The following is a 22,491-nucleotide window of genomic DNA, read 5'->3' on the forward strand; positions in this document are numbered from 1 at the left end:
TACAAGCTGCTGCAATATATTCCTTGGCATTTGTGGCGGGAGGTCGGTCCTACGGTAGCCTCTATGGAGGAAGGATCAGTCACCATTTTTATTTTGTCCTCACCGGGTTCGACTGAGGAACTCCGAGCTCCATTACGTATGTGCGTTTTAAAAATAAAATTTTATTCAACTAGTATTTAACCAATAATTTTTTTTTAATCTTAAAATTTTTTCCCAATTGTGTAACTTAATAATTAAGGATTTTCAAGATGGCGGCCGTAATTAAAATTGCAACGATGACTTCACGATTCCAAATGGCGGCCATGACATCCTAATGGTCGATGTCTTGACCTCGGTGGCTTATGGCTTTTCGCTTTTAGAAGTCTTAAGACTAAAACGGGAAATTTTCCCTCAAAACGGGAATTTTCCCCTCGAAATAGAAAAAAAAATCAGATATTATTTTATTTTATTTTTTGGCTGTATTTTTTTCCTTAAACTTGGAATGTTTTGCGAATTTTGACCATTTGTGGCTAATTTTTGGGTAATTTTGAATGTCATTGTCAATGGTCAAGGTCATTCAATATGGCCAAGGTGACTTCAGAGCCAAAGATGGCTGACCTTGGTGCCGCCACTATACTCCAAGTGTACTACTTTTGTGAAAGTAAATATTTTTTTTTACATGGAATACTAGGGTAAATTGTATCTTTTTTACTGTGTTTTTATTTTTTATTTAAAAATTTAGTTCCTGTGACCACTTCCTACTCTATCCTCAGACCATGTTCACCATCTGTTGGCCAGCTAAGTACTCATCGAGACCAATATTCAATCATCTCAAACACGATAAATTTTCTGCTGTACGTTAGCGAGGAGATGGGTAGTCTGTATATTGTCCTGTAAACGGCATCTGGTCGAGGCTACCATGTTATTGCAATGTGTAACGAATGTTAAGTCCATCACAGAGACATAATATAGATATCCATTGTAGGGCTGTAATCCTCACGCCATCTAGAAAAATAGTTGATGAACGTTAAACTCGAACAGAATTTAATAAAACATAGCTAAGAATCCTCTCGATCAAACCAGCCTTTAAACTGACATAGGTATATCCGTTTGGGAGCTACGATGCCACCGACAGAAACACAAATACACAGACATACCGACACACAGAGGCTTTAAAAAAAATTTATATCATCCTAATGTTTTCGTCGGGTTACAAATCAAGCATTTAAATACTCACGAAATCTCATTTACTTCACACCAAATGCTAAAAACCGTATTGAAAGTTTGAAGACTTAAATATGTCTTTAAAAATCCAATAGATTAAAAACATTAAAATTGGCTAGTTCTATAAAAAAATTGAAGGGCAAATGTGACCAGAATGTCACGCGTAGCAAATGTGGTTTCTGATAATTTGGTAGCTAACCATTTTTCAGCAACGCAATATTTATAGTTCACCAAATAAAAATAAATCATAATTTATACACCTAATAGAAGCAGTTCTATGCTTAAAGTTAAATTATTAATTTGTATGATTTTTTAGTACGATTTTTGTTTATGTTAAACCTTCATTTTTAATTATATTTTTTGCTTAAGTATGTTTTTCTTCATATTGCTAATTTTAACGTCAAATCTATTGTTTAACTGAATTGTTAGAACGGCTGATACAACTTTTGTTTATTTAATAACGTGGTTTTGATGAAGAAAAATCGTACCGCTTTAGCTTCGCCACGTACGAAGACATTTAATTTATTTATTTATTAATACGACTTTTTGGGGAAAATTTTTTAAAGGACATCTCATGAGATAGTACATAATCATTTTCATCCCATCGTGCGACCCTATAAAAACCCCTGCGTTGCCACCACGATCGTTATAAGTGAAACTTTTCACTTCAATAATCAATTTTAACAATAAATCTAAAAAAAATAATCCTACAATACGCTGCAAGTTTACAAACAATAAATAATAGTTTAAAAAAACTAAAAAAGCACGCTTTTAAAGAAAATCCAACTAAAAAATAGAAAATATATTTGAATTAAAAATAGTGTAAAATAAAAAAGTATGTTATTTAAAAAAAGCGGGGGGTGCATGGTGTCAATAGTTATAATTATTTTATTGACAGATATGAGAAGAAGGATTATCATTTTGATAACATCTTTAAAAGCACCCCACGCTTTTTTAAATAACATAGTTTTTTATTTTACACTATTTTTAATTCAAATTTATTTTCTATTTTTTGTTGGATTTTCTATAAAAGCGTGTATTAAGTTTTTTTAAACTATTATTTATTTTCTACTTTTTAGTTTGGTTTTCTTTACAATCTGCGAACTCTTTTCTTTCAGTTTGTCTTTGGCGCGATATAAACAAAGCCTACTAAATATTGTGAAATTATGTAAATTGACAAAAATCGTATTTTGTAAATTGAATAATGGAATAATCTTATCAAATTAGTGTATTGTCATCGGTCCTCGATAAATCTACAAAGTTTAAATGAAATCTGGCCGTTTAAAGTGGGTCAAAATCGCACCCAAAGGAGTCGGTTACAAACATACAAACAAACATACAGGTGAAGCTAATATAAAGCGTGTAAATTTTTACAGAAATGGCTACGCAAATCTTGCAAAGAGTCTGTCTGTACTTTGCTCGCTGTTACCCCTCCCTCTGTCTCGACTGCCCCACTCCCGAGGTTTAAACTTTCCGTTTCGCTCTGACGACGTGTCAGTTCCTCGACTTAACCCTACAGGGCTGTAGGGAAGTTTCACTCCGGGAGAAGAAAAAAAAATGTCCCACGGAGAAAGAAGCTGAAAGTCTGGTCACCCTTCATTTCCCTTCGCACTTTCCGCTACTCCACCCCTCCTCTCTTCGTCCACAACCACTACATCTGCTTTCACGGTCCACGTCTGTGTTCGGGACCACCATCCGCATTTTCCCCCCTCTCCTTCCACCCCCTCCTTCACCCTAAAAACCATTCCACTTCTCCAAAGGCCGCTCCGCAAATAGCGAGGGTAAAAGTGGTTCCCAGGATGCGATTAGGCATGAGGAAGAGAAGGGGGAGGGGTACATGCCCCATATTACCGTGGAGGAGATTGGGGGGGGGGGGGAAGTCTCTTCGCATTCTTCCCATTCACAGGCAATGGCACTTCACCTTCGAAGGCTTTTTGCCCCATTCGACGCGTGCGACCGACGGAGGCCCACAAAAGCGAGTCCGAACGGCGCGGTTTAAGGGGTTAGCACCCTCAATCATTTTGCTGCAATTCTAAACGCGTGTTTTTAAATATTATTTTACATAAACGGTAATATAACTTTAATTAATTGTTTTTAAATTGATTTACATTTTAAACGTATTTATGTAAAAGATTTTTAAAAACATATGCCAATATTTATATCATGTAAATTTGTTGGATACAGTTTTAAATTAATATCGTATGGTGTGTGTAGCCTTTAACATGTTTTACCTTATTTGATAAATCGTAAAAAAAAAATGTGTATTTCCCAAAAATCTGAAAAACTCAGGTTTATTATTAAGTTAATACCACGTTTTATAAAAAATAACGACTGTTATATTATGAATTTTAATTATAATTTTAAGCAAAAACACAATATTTTGGAATAAAAATAATTTGGGAAAATACCCCTTAAGACGGTAGCTTCTTGAATTGAAGTTCTGTGTTTCCTAATGGCTTTAAGTTAATTTATTTTTTCAGCACCGATAATATTTTATTTTAAACATTATCGTAAGTGGCCAACTAATGTTTTTGAGAACCTTAAAAGTCCATTTATATTATAATATTTGCCTATTGCACGTAATCGTGTGGTTTATACTTTTTAATTTAACGCTTGTATGTAACTGTTTATAGTAAAACCAATTTTTTTGGAGTTACAATAGTTTTAAAGTAATACAAATTATGTTTTCTGAAAGCCTAGAAACCTAAGATTTTCATATTTTTGGGAAAACAGAACTTAAACTGTGATATTCTACAAGTAATGAATTTTAGAATAAAGGCTTATAGCTATAGATTAATTTTAAATTTATTACTAAGCGAATTTGTGCACTCAGAATATGCTTGGATTGAAATATTTATTGAAATCCAAGCTTTTTAAAAACATTAAATATTAAGCATCAAAGCAATAAAACCGTTCGTAAACTTCTAACTATAAGTAGTTTTATTACTTATTAATTTTAAATTATCACCAAAAATACAAAATTACAAATACAAGTTAGTTATGACATTATAAATTACCTACGCTTTAATTTTACCCGCAATGTTTAATTTTTTCCCCTCAAAATTTATATTTGTATGAATGAATGTTACGTCAATGATAATATGGAAAAACTTATGTATGTGTAATCCAGCTGTGGAACACCAGACACTAAATTTTTTCTCAGTGGCCATAACGCAATTGTTAAAGAAAACATTGTAATTTTACAAGTAACTGATTTCAACAAACATATAACAGAAGACATATTTTCTACACCAAAAAATCGCAATATCCGTATCTAATGTCATAGGTAAAAAATAGGCCATTAAAAGCGATACATAATTAGCATCAAATTTGAAAGTTCTCTCAAATAGTACCAATGGTGTCAATTTTCCATCTATTTGCAAATTATATGTAAAAATTTTTAGTAATTTTACAATTTTGTCGTGTCATTTTGGAATCTTATACAGATGACGTAATTTTACACAAATTGTTATAAAAAAATCCACATTGTGTTACTGGCTTCGGTAAAAATACACAAATTTACGTCTGTTATTACAAAATAATTAACGTTTTGAATTACGCATTTGGATGAACAGATTAATTTGCACATACCTAAAGTGCTAATTAAATCTGTGTCCTGTATTTGTCAGTAATTTGTTCTTAAGTAACTTATATGTAAATTATTGTAAAATTGCAAAATATTTGTCAGAGTAAATTTGAAACCACCAAGATTCTGCAAATAAACTACTTTGTACTTTGCAATTCATACTGACAAAACCCCATTTAATTTACAATATGTTACGAAAGAGGTATGCCAATTAATTCTTGATTTAGGAGTGTACATTATTGTTAAGAGGGAAAGACGCTAGCCATTTAATAATGAGGTTAGTGTTTCGATACATTGCTTATTCATTCAGATTGTAATAAAAATTAACTTTAATGACAAGTAGGTAAATTTATATTTGCTCTAGTGTACGCATTGTTTACTATCTGAAATTAGTTACAAAGAAATAAAATATTTTTGCAAGTAGAACCAATTACTTATTGTTAATCATTGTTAACGCAAATTTACTTAACGATGCTGTAAAAATTATCTGGCATTTTGTAATTATTGTAAACATGCATCACAGAGCAAATGTACATTATCAGATATGACATATTTACCAAACCATGCTATATTTTTTTTCCCCCATTTGATATGTTTACTTGAACACAAGAGTCAAAATTATGGATGGACCAATCAAATCCTTAAATCGTCAAATAACATAAAAATCCTTAGTGTTCAAAGTATTCGATATTCAAGAAATACATTAGAAGTATAAATACAGGAAATAAAGTAAAATTAAAAAATTCAACACTGATAACTTCTAAAGTTTTTCTAGGTCAATATTTTTCTTAATATCTACCTATCCTGTTGATATTCTGAAAGTTATTTTACTTTAAACATTTAATTTCATAAATAAAATTACATTATTAATTGATCCTGAAAAATTAGTTCAAAAAAAATTCATTAAATGTTTCAAATTTTTATTTCTTGTACAATACTTTATTTTGGAGCCTTGAGACGTATATTCGGATTCGACGGGTATATTCGAAGTATTCTTTGGGATTTGAATTCAAGATTCGGAATGGATAAAATTTGGATTCGACCCATCACTAGTAAAAAAAAATTTACAACACATGTAGTTGTAAAATTACACTGACATCGATGGAAACTGCTGTCGTAAAAATTGTGTGAAACAACACAATTTATTTTTTTAACTATAGTTGCAGAATAACACGAGAAAAAAAATAGTACTACTTTTAGAGAACTGGCCAATTTGAGACAAGTTAGAGGAAGATACCCACCACAAATAGTGGCGATGGGCCTTAATTCGGACACAACTCGGGGTGGAAAAAAAAACCTTTGTGTTATCGCGAGTGAGGAAGGAATGTCTGCGTTTTTTTTAAGCCCCCGGATTACATCCAATTGGAGCGTCGCTCACAAACGCCGAACACGCGACGAACGCCCGTGTGGAATATAAAGTGTCTACTTCAACGGACCGTGTTACGTAGGACTCTTTAAGGGGGACCCGTCCTGTAGGTGTGTATGTGAGTCAGCGAGGCGGGATGATAAGTGCGACGCTCGCTGGTGCTTCTAGTGCGGTGTCGCTTCTAAGAGACAGGCTGTGAACTGGATCGTAGTCTTCTCGTCGTCAATAGGACAACTTTTTTAATTTCAGCGGTGGCCTTAAAATTGAATGACATAGAAATTATGGTAAAGGTGTAAGGTACGTACCTCAAGTGATTTCAAAAATCTGTACCGGTCGTTTTATGCCAAAAATTTACTCTGAAAACACACCTCTAAGTCATTTCAACTCTTCTAAAAATACAGTTTAAGGAATTAATCGGAATTCAAAAGATCCTTTTCGGCAACCTCAGCGAATTCTAAAATGCTTTTCCAGCTGAACAGACAAAAATAAATACAATATGACGGTCGTGACATCGTCCTAGTGTGCGGCATCCTGCAGACAATAACAATATGGCGGAAATTATGTCAGAATAAAAATAAATGACTGTAAAATCACATCCAAGATCGCGGACATGTTATTAGAGTTCAATATGACGGATCCAAGATGGCCGCTGGAGACAAGGTCAAAAGTCAAAGTCAAGGTCAAGGTAAAAGTTAAAGATCAGTGATCATGTTCTAATGTCAGGGTTAAGTGTTAAGGTCAAGGTCAAATGTCAAAATTCAAAGATCAAGGTCATCCATGACGGACGTCTTGACGTTTCAATCCAAGATGGCCGCCGTGGCGTCAGAGGAATCTGTCGTTGACCAAATACTCATCCTCAAGTCCTCATCCTCAAGGTCTCTGAGCCCCTTCTCTACACTACTCGCGCTGAAAGCGAACGGAATTAATTTCCAACCAATCAAGTTCGATACAGCTGTGACATCAGCACGACAATATTCGTGGACACGAGAAAATTTCAGATTACAAAGTATTTATTGTACTGAAATAAACGTTTGGATTTGGTTTTTTCGAAGAAAAAAATGGCGGGACTGCTACGTTGGCGATGATATAAATTTACATTTAGTAGGACTACATTTTAAGGTTTCGTTCGATAAATTTATCTGTGAAATATTTTATATCTGCTCGACCGCATTGGTTTTTCCCGATGAAATATTAAATTGTAACAAAATAAACACGTTTCTCTTAAATATGCAGAAAAAAATAAGCTTAAACATAGATCGTGTTTGTATGTATGTTTGGTTGTGTATGTAATATATAATCGATTTTGGGAGGAGGGGGGCTAAAATTCGCGTCATTACAATAACGTGATATTTTTATGTCACTTCGCGTTTAGCATGTTGCTCCCATCGTGCCATTGTGATCCCAGAATTAATAGAATACAATTTATAAGTGTGTTATCGTAACCTCATTTACACGGCACAAAAGTAAACCACCCAACAGGCATCAACTTTCGTCAGTTTATAAACTTTACCGTTCCACAGTATAAAGGAGTTTACATAAAAATGCATTTGAAACTGGCATGGACTTATTTGAAATTTATATGCCGCGTTAAAAAAAAATTATCACAATTTTTTTTTAAATTTCTTAATTTTCGGTAACAAACGAAGGAGTTAAAGGGCATTAAGAAATGGTATTGAAAAAAATATCTTGACCTGAACTGTTAACATATACATTACTGAATTCTTATTTTAAGAACTATGGTGAAACAAATTACAATATTAATATTTGGGGTTTCTTGTATGTTATCGTTAAACACAAGTTCTCTACGTCTAATTCTGACTTATATGTTTTATATTTTGTAGTTCACATTAACGTTGACAGAACATAATTTTAAGTTTGAATAGATATGACATACAAACACGAAACAAATATTATGTCGGATAGAAACTAAAAAAAAAAAAAATCACCTAAGAATTTTGGTATTTTTTTGCGACTGCTTTTAAGAAAGACTGAAATGTTAAGTTGTATTTGTGCAGTAAAATAAATGTATTGTAAACATAAACCAAATGAAATAGAACATAGGAAATCAAAAAATAAAAACAGGCATACTGATACTGAATGTTTTTATTTGCTGTAAGAACTGTTGAATCATAGATAAATTGGATAAAATTTTGGTTACAAATCATTCATGGATACGCTTTATATATATATATATATATATATATATATATATATATATATTCGTAAATTTAAGAGTTTGGTATTTGAACCTCCAAATATCAGGTTGGAGTTATTACAATTCATTTCAAGACTTATTACGACTGCATCAAACACGTTCTTCTTGCCACGTAATTAAAAACGGAATACAGATTATAGGAAGTCGAAAAATTGCGAAGTTTCTACGGATATCTCTTCTTTTCTTTGAGGCGCATTCATATTTTAAAGGTCCGTAAATTTTCTGCAATTTATAACAGTGTAAATTGCGTGTTTCAAGCTTCTGAAACCACGAATGGTATTTTACTCTGAGATAAATCTTAGCTGGTGTGAAGTTTTCTCACTTTGAAAGAAATAAAAAGTTTAAATTGCTTTATAATGCAGCGCTACAGCTGTATCAACCTTCCCTCTTAAATTAACCAAACCCTCTACTACTCACTTCTTCGCTTCCTTAGTCGATAATTTGTTTTTTTACTCCTCCTGTTCTATTTACGTAATTCCATTTTCGGCGTTTTAATATGAATTTTTTTTCTTCTTGTTGTTATTCGTATCTCTATAATACACAAATCTGTATGGTGTGATATTTTTTTTTTCTTCTTGATAGGCCTATTCATATTGCAGTGACACAAAATTGTATCGTGTTTTTTTATACTGTTGCGTTTACCTATTTTAAAAATTAATAATTTACTATAAAATACACCGGTGACTTAATTATTTTAATTTATCGTTTCTCTCCCCTCTTTCCCCTAGTATCATTTTCTTAAAAGCCGTCACGTATATACAATAATTACTATTTAAATAGTAAGTTATATTTTCTGATACGGCTAAACTTGATTTGAGCCCCTCAAAAGTAAAATTTTGACGTGGTTATCTTTTATTGACATAAGGAATTCCTTTCTTAAAGATAACTTGTCAGATACTAAGCATTTTATTTAATTTGTTGTGTTAATAAACACTTCATAAAACAATATAAAATTTATTTTGATGTCATGAAATAAATTGCCACTAATCACATGCAAAACATTAAATAATTGCGTGATGATACATTGTATTAAAAAAACATTCATTAAAAATTTCTTTGATAAGGAAATAAAAAATTAAATCAATGCAACAGCATATTAGATTTTTTTTTTAGTTTTAAATATGAGAAGTAGTTCCTAAAATATATTAGAAAACAAACTTTAACGAAAATATTTAAAGATTTTAAAAGACTTCGATAAAAAAAGTTTGAATGCATGCATTAGATTTAGAATGCGATTTAATAAATTAATCGTGAATTTGTTGTTATTAAGCATATCTTAAATTAAAATAACGGAATTAAAAAGCGGGATTGCTTTTTTTACTTGTCTTGGAATTTTTTTTTCGGTTTCATTTGGTGTATAGTAAATTAATGCCTTATAACATAAAAAATTTAGGAGATTAATACACGGAAAACAAAGTTTGTGATGCCTAAAGCAATTTTTTTTATATGCAGTACCTATGAGGAAATTATGGCTTGATTTCATTCTTACCGCAATTTTTTCTCTATTTGCAGAGTTTTGTGAATAAATAATTCCAAGATTATTTAAACGAAGTAATTTTGTAAGCGTTATACAGCTATAGAAACACGGCAAATTAATAATAATAGTGAGTGACCATGACGAAAGTAAGGCAAAATTCTAATTATTAATATTTGCCTAAATTTAACAAACAACACATATCAATTAGCATACATATAATAAAAATATTTGCTACATATCACAAGCATTAAAACATACTAGAATTTTTTTTATAAAAAAAGTAATCATACGAAAGTAAAATAACCTTGCATGGCACGTGGAACTGAGACATAATTGTGGCTTAAGAAGATCAAGATAAATGTACAGAAAGAAAAATTATCTTCTTTTACAAATTTTATTTTGGAATCCAGTTCCCAAGAAAAAGTTTGTAATACTACATGAAATATATTGTGACCTTGTACAAAAAATGTCTATGGATATTTTTGCATAGATGGTATAGGTACGTTTGTCAAGATATTGCTGCGTATTTTGTATAAGAAATAGTGCATAATTTTATATTTTAATTGATGTCTCATTGAAGCATAATGGTTTGAATCATAGAAAAGGTAGTAAAATATCCAAAAATTTCAGTTTTATAATGCTTATTTTTGTGCTCAGTTAATACTGGAATGCTCTTAACGGAACGGTTTACAAATAACTTATCTAGTAGAGGTAGTGGGAAAACATAAATAATATATCGCCGGGGTAAGAATCGGAACCCAATATAACTGCGAAACATATTTTGTAGTTTTTTTTTCATGTAAATGTACAAATTAACAAAATATCAATTATTTTACAGAGTGATGGACGAAATTGTTTATTTCTGAAATTTCAATTATCCCTAATGCGCATCACGTTTTGGGACAGATCTTATCGTTGTTGTGAGTTAAAACATTGCTTACAAGCGCTGATGGTTAAAACAGGTTGCAAGTGTTAACCGAGCTAAGCATTCATCATCAATGGGTTTTTCATAATCAAGAAGCAAGACCCGGTAGTAAGAAAATGTGTAACAAATACTCCACAAAGGAAAAAAAATGATTGTCTGTAAAGTTGGTTTACGGACGATAGTTTAACGCGACAACGTCATAACAAAACATTGATGAAATGATTGCATACTTTTATGAATAAAACTAGCTAAACCCGGCCACGCTTTGCTGTGGCACAGTTTAATATTAATTCATTGTTTAATTTAATATTTTACTGTGCATGGCTGTGGAATGTAATAGAAGAAATAAAAATGTGTTTAGCTTAAATATTTTTATTGTAAAGCTAATGGAAGGACTACATTCCTTGTTTTCCCATTTTTTGCATAAACATATAGATCAGATGGTTTACCGACTCTGGAGCACCCGACATATAACTGTCCATGAGAGAAGCATTCATTTTCTAAATTCAAACCGCACACTTGCAAAGATTGTCCTTGTGCTTTATTGATGGTCATAGCGAACGCAAGGCGTATTGGAAATTGAAGTCGTTTGAACTCGATTGCCATATCTGTCGGAATAAGTGGCATTCGTGGAAGTAATACGTCTTCACCTTTATGAAGTCCAATCAAAATTGTTGCTTCAATAAGATTATCCATTAATTTTTTTAACTACTAATCGTGTACCATTACATAATTTAGGCTGACAGATATTTCGAAGCAATATAATTGGCACACCAATTTTCAAATTCAAAATATGTGGTGGTAATCCTGGAACATCGAGTGAATTGAGAAATTCCGTTGGAAAGTTCACTGCTTCATTTTGGTGCACTACTGAATCAATAGATTTGTATGTCATTGTTTCACCTTCGATTCTGTTTATAATACTATTGTTCATATCGTGTACGTCAACATTTTTAGCCGCTAGAATGGCTCTTTCGCTCAACCATGCATGATTTTTGAATTTTGTTTCGATGTTTTGGAATACCTTGTCTACTAATTCCTCTTTTGAATCTACGATGTTGCATAAATCTTATGATAAGCTGATTTTTCCTGTTTCTGGATTTGTAGTTCTATGAATTATTATTCCTATAGAATTATGTTACGTGAAAATGAAGAAAACCATATTCTGAAATGCCGTCTGCTCTTCCACCAGTACATCGTCGACATGTACGCGAAAATAGAGTCGGAACGACTACTATTCATTAGGCTCAATCAAACAAAGCTGAGATCAGAAGAATATGTACATTTGAGAGATGCTGTTATAAATGATGGTGATATAAGTAACATAGGCAAGATGACAATATTGCCTGCAACATATACTGGTAGTCCACGACATATGCACGAATATGCGCAGGACGCTCTTACATATGTGCGAAAATATGGTCGTCCTGATCTTTTCATTACATTTACATGTAATCCAGCATGGGATGAAATAAAAGAGTTACTTTTCCCTGGACAATATAAATTAACCATAACAATTATTTTATAACTCATTCATTAGATATTCATAATTTTTAACGCTAATAAATAAACTCTAATTTTTTGGCATTTCTTAAGTAAAAATATACAATTTTTATCCCATTTTTACGTTAATATTTTTAATATTGTAATTAAAATTAATATTTTTATGTAAAAAATGAGGAGTGGACGTAGCTATAAAATAATATTCATGGATTTTATTTTTTAAATCTTAAATTTTTTCTTAATACAATGAAATATTAGTTCTGTAATTATTGTTCCGTTCATAATTGTTTACACAGAATGTATTGAAAAAAAATTAAGTCAATTTATATAAAACCTTCTATGAAAGTTATACTGACTGTTTCATTGATAAAATTACTAAGAAATATATAAAAAAATATAAGTTTTAAAAGCGAATAAAAATTTATAATTAACCAAAATAAACTCAAAAAAACAAATGTATACTTTTAAAACATGTAATTAAATTAATTAAAATGTGAAGTTTTTATTGTAAACAAATAAATATGAAAAACACATTTCCAGTGTCACATGCTGTGCGATGCCCAGAAACATAAAACTTCTGCAATATTTTATGAGAAAAAGCAGCTAATAATAGGGTAGCTCAACTCACAACGATAGAATGTGGTTAAGTGTCGAAAAACGTGTCTTAGTTAATATATATACTTTAAGAGGATTTTTCGGCCTTGACAATTTTCGCACAACACAGAAAACACGATTTTTCATACTTTGGCACCATAAGGTTTAATGATAGTAGCCTACATAATTCATATTTCCAGTGAAAAAATAAAGTTAAATTATTTCCAAGATAAAAAAACTATATGAATACAAAATTTTGAAAATAGTGTTTCATTAAATCACAATTTTTTTATAAAACATAAGTTTACTCACTTTACAGATGAAATCCAACCAATTCCATTCTTTAATTAAACATTTATAAATGATACCATACACATAAACTGGTCACAGTGACACATTTTGTGCTTAATCAATATTTGGCTTATTAGAAAACAAAACAAAAGTGTTAAAAGATTATTGTTGGAAAAATCAACAAACACATTTTGCTATGACAACAGGGTAGATATGTCAACCGGTTTGATATATCAACAATTATCATAACAACGTACGTGATTATAACAAATTATAATAGCAATATATAAGATATAAGCTATAAGATAAGAATTATTAAATTTTCAAATGTATTGTACGAAATGTATTTTTTAATTTAAACGTATTTTTATCAATAGAGTCGAAAGAATATACTTTCAAATTAAATAAAGTTTTTTATTCTTTCTTGAAATATATATATATATATACATATTTGTGTAAATTATAGTCGTCAAGGCACAATGGTCGAGTAGCCTGATGTGCTTGAACTTCGACACACTCGGCAAATACAAATACGTCACTAATATACAGCTACATGCCCTCGCAGACACACAATCGCCCAGATCACTTGTTATACAATACGCAGACAAATTCTTCAAGAAAGCAGCACAACACCCGTCTACACTTGTCCGAAACATTGGAAAACACGACATCAACAGACCTTACCCTCACACACTCATCACCGATTACCATCCCGGCAGACCACCCTGAAACCCAGTGTAGTGCACCGGACACCCCCCACAGTGCCAGTGCGACGCGAAAAACCAATGGACGCCCACCACAGTGCCATTGGCTGAATAATAATGTGTATATAATGTATATTATGTGAGTTTGTTCCTAAAGTTATGTTATGTCCCCACCCCATCAAATGATATTCCTTGTAAATATGAATAAAGTGTTTTGTGTTGTGTGCAAAAACTCGCCACGAAAATAGGGCTGATAGCCCCAGAACAAAGACAAAGGTTTTTAAACTTTCCTTTAAATAACATCTGCAAAACTTATGTAATTCTGAAAATATTGTTGTGTTTGTGTTTGTAAAGTGTAACCGTAATTGATAAATGTATATTTTTTTGGCAAAGGAGCACCTGGTGCTGGCATGCCACACTGTACTGAAAATGTAAAATTGTGTCAATGAAAAATAAAAATCTTTTGAATTGAATTGAAATTGAACTTCGACAATATGGTACAGCATCGTCGAGCGTGGTCACAACTAAGTTGGGTGACCATGATATTTAGTTATAGAAACTTTTTTTTCCGACTTTTCCGGTAGATTTTCCCAAACTTTTATTTCATATAAACACTCTTCTGTTAAGATGCAATGTTCTGTAAAAATTTCAATCCAAACCATCGTATACTTTCCGAGTTTTGCGGCCAAATACATACGGAAGCTAAATTTTTATATATAGAGATTGAATATTTTTGTTGAATTATCACTATTTTGTATGGATACAAAGAAGGAGTGAAATTAAATGTACAATTTAATTGATTTTACTTTTATTTGCACTCATTAATTCAAATATGTTTATTACTTTAACGAACAGATTATATTTACTTTAACTTTTAAACATGTTTGATATTTAACTTCTTCCAATCTGTGTTATTCTGTTAAGGATAGGACGATGATAGCAAAAGTAAGAAACGAATGGGAGTTTTTCAAGTTTAATGTGCCTCGAAAAAGTCAAATCGATGGTTTTTCCAATCGAGTGGAAGAGATATAGATGCGGCGCAAGAGTACAATGAGCGTAACGGGACACATCGTAACGGGACAATGTGCGTAACGGGACACTTTTTCGTGCATGCAGCCGGCTTCAACGATTTATTAGACGTTGTCACGTCAAAAAAAATTGGTTGTCTGTAAAGACGGTTTACGGACGATAGTTTAACGTGACAACGTCATAACAAAACATTGATGAAATGATTGATCCAGAAGAAAAGGAAATATCATATTCGGACTGAGACTGAGCCGTAATAGGTTTTTGCAACCAAACCATCTAGGCATTAATAATATTATCTTCTTTAAGGAAGATTTTTTTTTAATTTTTCTATTTATTGTATGGTAAAATCTACCTCTGCATACTTTTATGAATAAAATTGAATCATTTTTATTGAATTATCACTATTTTGTATGGATACAAAGAAGGATTGAAATGAAATGTACAATTTAATTAATAAATTTACTTTTATTTGCATTCATTAATTCAAATATATTTATTACTTTTGAAGTGTCGGGCGCGTCGTATTTATTTTTACAATTAAAAAAAAGAATCGCTTCGGCCGGGATTCGAACCGTCATCCTATGGGTTGGAAGTTCAACGATACTCACCGCACAGCCACAAGGCCATATTGGAAACTAACGTGTCAGATTTTATAAATTGATAATATTCCACGCACGATATTTGTTTGAATTTTTTTAGCTAGCATATTCTCTGTTGGACTCGAAATATTTAAACGCTCGTGGGCTCATAGCTATAATACGGTGTGTGATTTAGTTGATCAAATAATAACTCATGAAAATAATTACCAATGTCAAACTAAAGCGTGTAAAGTATCATACCAGCAATAAATATTTAGTTACACAGCTAAAACAATACTCATACAACCATAGGCGTGCCCAGACATTTCCATTAGGGGGGGGCCTGCTAAATTTTTAAATCAGAAGCTGAATTTAGAATGTTAAATTGCCTAAATACATTCACTCATTGCCGTGTTTATATTTTTGTGCAGTATCAACGAGATATGTTTACTAGTTAATATTTATATCCGAATAATTTTAACAATCTTGAAAATATGTTGTTTTTTTTCATAGACAATGTTTAAAGGGTACTTACACATTTTCCCCCCTCGAATTTTCCAATAGCTTGGTCCAGATCTACCTTGAAATGAACTTCTTTTAGTGAATGCAAACACAGCAATTCAGACAACAAAACTTTAACAAACCTCTAATTTTTTTTTTTTTTTTTGCTTGGCCATGACCTCGTGTTTTAAATAAACTAACGTGGCTGTATTTCCAGAACGATAAAATGTTTAAAAATATTGTTAATTAGCACGCTGCAACACTGAAAAACAGTTTGTGTGTCACAGTGCCAGGAATATACGAATATTAACGAACGCATTAGAGAAAATGCCGATCTGAGTGATTACATAAGGGGGGGGGCATGGCCCACCAGCCCCCCCCCCCCCTCCGTGTAGGCACGCCTATGCATACAACACTGTTTAAATATACTGATTTACACTAGTAATTAAAATAATATGTACTTGTAAGAACGCAATTTCTTTGCGAATATACTGTCTTGCTGTGGTGCACAATAATAATCTCGAACATCGCTATGTTGTCGTCTGCCCCAAGCCGTGTGTGGCGACATGCGCAGGCATGATCCAACCGGCGCGACCCGCCTATCCCTGCAGCATGGCGGGGTTAAACCTGAGCAATACGCCACCACGTGCCGGCCCAGTTCTCTGTACCGTCCACAACATACCAGAGAGATGCCACGCATGCGTAAACAGGACACATCCGTAGTGGGACATCCGTAGTGGGACATCCGTAGTGGGACAATTTTTCGTGCGCGCAGCCAGCGTTCATCGATTTATTAGACGTTGTCAAGTCAAAAAAATTGAGGGGAAATTCTTTTACTGCCGGTAGAGTACTATCAGAATCACAGGGTAACGAAGTCAACGCGCGTAACGTATGTTACGTATATTACTCGATGGTGCAGGATTAAAAAAAAAATAGTTTTGAATTGAAGCATCTTTACAGCCGATAAAAGGTGTAATCACTATTCCGCATACTTTCAAATATTTGTGAACATGTTTACATACTTTCTCATACTTCGTAATTCGCAACTCTGGGGTCGGATCCCGTGTTAGCATTTAAATTGTGACAATTTTTTAGAATTTTCCAAAAGGGTTTTTGTATCGTATTCAAGCTATCACAAACCCACTTATTCGTTCTTAGAGTTCATTGCAGTCATGGACACACACTAGTAAATAATTGACTATTTACAACGCATGGTTACGCGTAACCTGAGAATTTCCTAACCACCTTTATCAGTGAAGTTTCACTTCAAACGCGCGTCCTGGCCTCGCAAAAATTGTTTGTTTGGTAAACATGTTCTTCCTTTTTGGTTACGTTTCATTATCGCGTGACCCCCATGGACCCTCATCTCTCACGAAAGGGGTTTGGATTATGAAATAAAAAATTCTTCCTTTCAGTTTTCAGCTGGATGCGCCTTTAGCACGTCCTCTTTAAAAAGCGCGCGACGTTTTTATTTTCGTAAATTGAACTTTTAAAAAGGGCCCGCCCGATCTCGTTGAGTGCCTACTGGGAAACCCTCCCGGCCAGAAGAAGGAAAAAAAAAAATATAAAGGAAAGAGATACGTTGGGACTCGTGGTGGCTGTCACAGTGGCAAAAAGGAAAGAAGAGGACGGTAATTCGATTCAGCTTCAAAATTGCTCCTTTTGCCACTCTTCCTCGCTCGAGGGCTGCCTCGCCTATTCATTTGCATCAGAATATAGACCGTAATCTCAAAAAAAAAAAGGGGGGGGAAATAAAAAAATAAAAAGTTTCTCCCTTGACACTTGCTCTCTATTCCTGGCACAGGAGTTAAAAATTGTGTCTAACAGTTCACAGTAATTGCATTCCACTCCCCCCCCCCCCCCCCCAACTCGTTCTTCCCCGCGTAAACTTGACAGTGACTACAAATGCAAGGAGCTCATTTGGACTCATTCCGAAGTTAAGACGAACCGAAGGATGAGAAGGCCTTGAAAATGTGCCATCGGAATTGAAAACACAAAATTACAATTCGATTCCTCGGATACAATCAAAAGCATTTAAAAATTAACTTTAAGAATATCGTATGTTTTCATTGTATTTTTACTATCATTATTTCATAGCGTTATCCACACAACATTTTAAAAACAAGTTCTAGTTTGCGTGTGTGTGTGCTTGTAAGAAGTAAACTCTAAAACTACGAGATCGATTTCAAAAATTGTTTGGCTTTTTTTATAACCCGTATATATAACATTAAAGCTCGTGAATCACATACAATGCAAACTCTTTATATGCATCTGTACAAAACGTAATTATTTTGTTAAAACCAAACCAACAATTTCCACGTGCATGCATACTCGTGTGCAATAGTAATCAAAGTCTGATTATAGCTAGAGACCCGAAAAATTCGCGGGTTCATTTCGTGTTATGCTAAAATTCAAATAATTATATCTTAGTGCTGCTTCTGTCATTGGTTAACTGTTAATCTGGAGGACTAAGGGCCAATTAAAGACCCTCACTCATAGAAGTGTCGAATCACAGGACACCCAGGCGAGACGACTCACAAGTCAGCAGCCAATGAACAGTTGGCATTTTTCCGAGTGTGTAGAGGATATTGGAGTCTATCCTGAAGGTCATTGCACCAGCAAATTTTTCCGGTCTCTAATTATAGCAAGTAAACAAAACCTTGTATAAAGTATGTGTTCAGATTTTAAATTGATGAAAATATTAAAATTATACTCCCTTATGAAATGTCACTCCAGGAATATTTTTATCATCACTTCCATTTGTGCAGCCAAACGCAGCGCACGTAACCATGATCACAGGTGATAATACAATGTTTTGGGCAGAACAATATGGCGAACATGACGTAACAAGCGGCTTCAACCACGCCACAGCATGTCGTCTCCTGACTATTCCTAACTCCATGCTTTACTTTACTAGGAGCATCACAAACAAAAAGACCAAGGAAAAAAAATGCTTGTCTGTAATGTCGGTTTACGGACGATAGTTTTACGTGACAACGTCATAACAAAACATTGATGAAATGATTGCATACTTTTAAGAATAAAATTGAATCATTTTTATTGAATTATCACTATTTTGTATGGATACAAAGAATGAGTGAAATGAAATCTACAATTTAATTGATTAATTTACTTTCATTTGCACTTATTAATTCAATTATGTTTATTACTTAAACGAACAGATTATTTTAACTATAACTTTTATACATGTTTGGTATTTAACTTATTTCAATCTGTGTTATTCTGTTAAGGATAGGACGATGATAGGAAAAGTAGGAAACGAATAAGAGTGTTTCAAGTTTAATGTGCCTCGAAAAAGTCAAATCTATGGTTGTTCCAATCAAGTGGAAGAGAGATAGATGCTGCGCAAGAGTACAATGAGCGTAACGGGACAATGTGCGTAACGGGACACTTTTTCGTGCGTGCAGCCGGCGTTCATTGATTTATTAGACGTTGTCACGTCAAAAAGTTGTTAGAAAACATTTGTGAAATTTACAAGTAGGTAACCTTGTACAATAGTATACATTCAGACCTACAAAAATTACTCGCCATTAAAGAAAACAGCCAAACAATATACTTTACTCTCCAATAACCAACATTCTTTAGTGCCCCCCCCCCCCCCCCCGCGAATTTTTTCTCTTTACACGATCACACTCTCTCTGATAACATCGATTCATGGTAGCGTCGTCTTGATGGTCCTTGCTGCTCTGTACTGAACGGCTTAAAACCCCGTGTATTTATACCCTTAAATCCTCCCACCCTCCCTCATATTGCCTTTCACCATCTCTGGGATGAATTCGTATGTCTGGGATGGTTACTGAATTTTCTAGAAGGTTCTTCACTGCAGTCCAAATAATCGATACAGAGGCGAGTCTTAAGGTTTGAATTTATCTTTTTTTGCTAAAATCTCGGTTGGTACCCCTGAACTTGAAGCTGTTTTTAAAGGAACCCTCATGATTTGGTTTGAAGGGTGCTGTCTTAAACAGCACAGAGCAGTAACCTATATAATGACGTGGTGTCACATGAGGTGATGATTCCATAATATGGAACGTTATGTGTTTTTGTCATGGCCCTAAATTTTTTTTAATGTAAAATATTAAAACAAACGTTTCGTGATCAAACACATGGTCATATTTTGCTCGTGGTTTCAAGCGTGTGTTTAGGTGGGTGCTTAGTGTGTTCAGGTGTGCAGCTGAAGTGGTTTCAATTGTGTTCAAGTTTGTTCAAGTGTGTTCAAGTGTGTATCGAGTGTGTTGAAGTGTGTTCAAGAATTTTTAAGTGTGTTCAAATGTGTTCATTCGTGTGTTTAAGTCTGTGTTTAGGTGCGTACAGTTGTTTTCAGTTTAGTTGAAGTGTGTTCGGGCGTGTTCAAGGGGTGTTTAGGTGTGTTCAGGTGTGTTCAGGTGTGTTCAGGTGTTTTTTCATGTGTGTTCAAGTGACTTCAAGTGTTTTCAAATTTGTTCAAGTGTGTTAAAGTGTGATGAATTCTGTTCAAGTGTAATAATGTGTGTTAATGTTAGTTCATGTGTGTTTCAAGTTTGTTCAAGTGTTTTCAAGTGTGTGTTTTCATATGATATTTTATGTATGTTCAGGTGTGTGTTTATTTTTGTGTTCATTTGTGTATTCATGTGTGTGTTTAGTGTCTGTTGAAGTTTGTGTTTAAGAATGTTCAAGGGTTTTAAAGTTTGTTTTCAAATGTGTTCAGTCGTGTGTTTAAGTACTTGTTTTGGAACATTCAGGTGTTTTAAGGTGTTTCGAAGTTTGTTTAGTTGTGTTTAAGTATGTGCAAAAATTCCTTTAAGTGTGTGCAAAAGTTTATGCAAGTGTGTGTAAAATTGTATCCAAGTGTTTGCAAATGTGTGTGCAAGTGTGTGCAAAAGTATGTGACATGCCTTCTCGTTCTCTGCTGGTTCCCCCACCCTGTACCTAACATTTCCCCTCCTCTCCCGGTCAACCCTCAATCACTTTCCAGGATATATCCCCTCATGCGAGCGAATCTTTCGTTACGCTCGAAAATTGTTACTCCCTCAGCAAAGAAGTTTCACTTCCAAAAAAAATCCACAATACTTTAAGTTAGAACGATAAAACTTATAAACACATAGAAATACGCAACGCTGAAACACTAACTGTCATAACTTGAGCAAAACACAAACTATAACTGATGTCATTGCTTAGAAACACAGAACGTCGCACACACGTAGCTTAGAACTATAACGAGTCAGAACAACATAACTTATAAAACAGGCTTTAAAATAGGTTGACTCTGTTTTAGTGCGTTTCCAAGATACGTTGTTTCTAAGTTGTGACAGCATCCACGTCTGGCTGGTTCTCCAAAAGGGTCCAGTTGTCCCAGGAGTCCATCTGCCTCCAGGTCTGCGCGCTGCCTTCTGGTTCCCTCAGGACTGGACCTCGTGTCCTGTCCCTCTTCCAGGTGTTCCCTAGGGATGTCCGCCGACCCCGGGGGGTGTGCTTAGAAGAGGGACGCTACAAGAACACAGCGACCTCCCCTCCCGCGCTACCTTCCTTCGGAGGCCTCCGACGAGGAGATTGGATTTGGACCACCGAGAAAGGGGGAAAAATATATACATACATGACTGGAGAAAATACTACATTGCGATCCTGTGTTAGGCCTATGCCCCCATATTCCTCCAGCCTTCCGCCCTTGATTTAACACAATTTCTTGGACACAAGCCTTTTCAGTTCTTCACTATTTGTCATGAATGTGAAATAAGTAGAGACCTGTAAAATTCGTGCTTTCAAATCCCTAAAGAATAGACTCCATGATCCTCTACGCACTCATGCAAATTACATCAGATGATTGGTTACCGACTCGTAACATCTGTTGACTGGAATGATCGTGATTCGCTAATTCTTCTGTTAAAGATTTTTCAATGGCCCAGAGTCCTTCAGATAAACTGTGGCCCAATCACTGAAGCAAAATAATGTCAAAAGTATTTCGACACTATCCTATCGCGAAATGAATCCGCGAATTTTACAGGTCTCTAGAAATATGAAATCAAAATAAAAACATTAATGCCACAGAGGAAAAAAAAACCTAAATCAGCTGATATTGAATAGATAGACCCATCGATGGACATAAAGAGGTATCATGGACAACACTTCAAACTTAAATATCAGACAGCAAAAGAATTTTGTAAAAGTAATTCAGTAATGAAAAAAAAAATGATAACAGCACATGCAAACACAGTGGGATAACCATGACGAGACATTTTTCAACAATAACAGTAAATACAGTCAGACAGCAAAACTTGGAAAACGCAGGAAATAAACGAACACAATGACGAAGATGGAAAGATATTACGGACAACACAACGAAGACAACACCGACGAACACGGTAGGTTTGCTACGACAAAACGGTTTCGATGTATCGGGAACTGGTATCTGTTCCCGTTAGCAGGCACAAACGAACCGGCCACTTCTGGCCAAACTTGCAAGTATTTTACATCAGGATTTTCGAATTAAGTTTTCCAAATTTCCTCACATAAGACAAAAAAAAA

This window comes from Bacillus rossius, chromosome 17 (assembly GCF_032445375.1).
Source record: "Bacillus rossius redtenbacheri isolate Brsri chromosome 17, Brsri_v3, whole genome shotgun sequence".
Lineage (NCBI taxonomy): Eukaryota > Metazoa > Arthropoda > Insecta > Phasmatodea > Bacillidae > Bacillus > Bacillus rossius.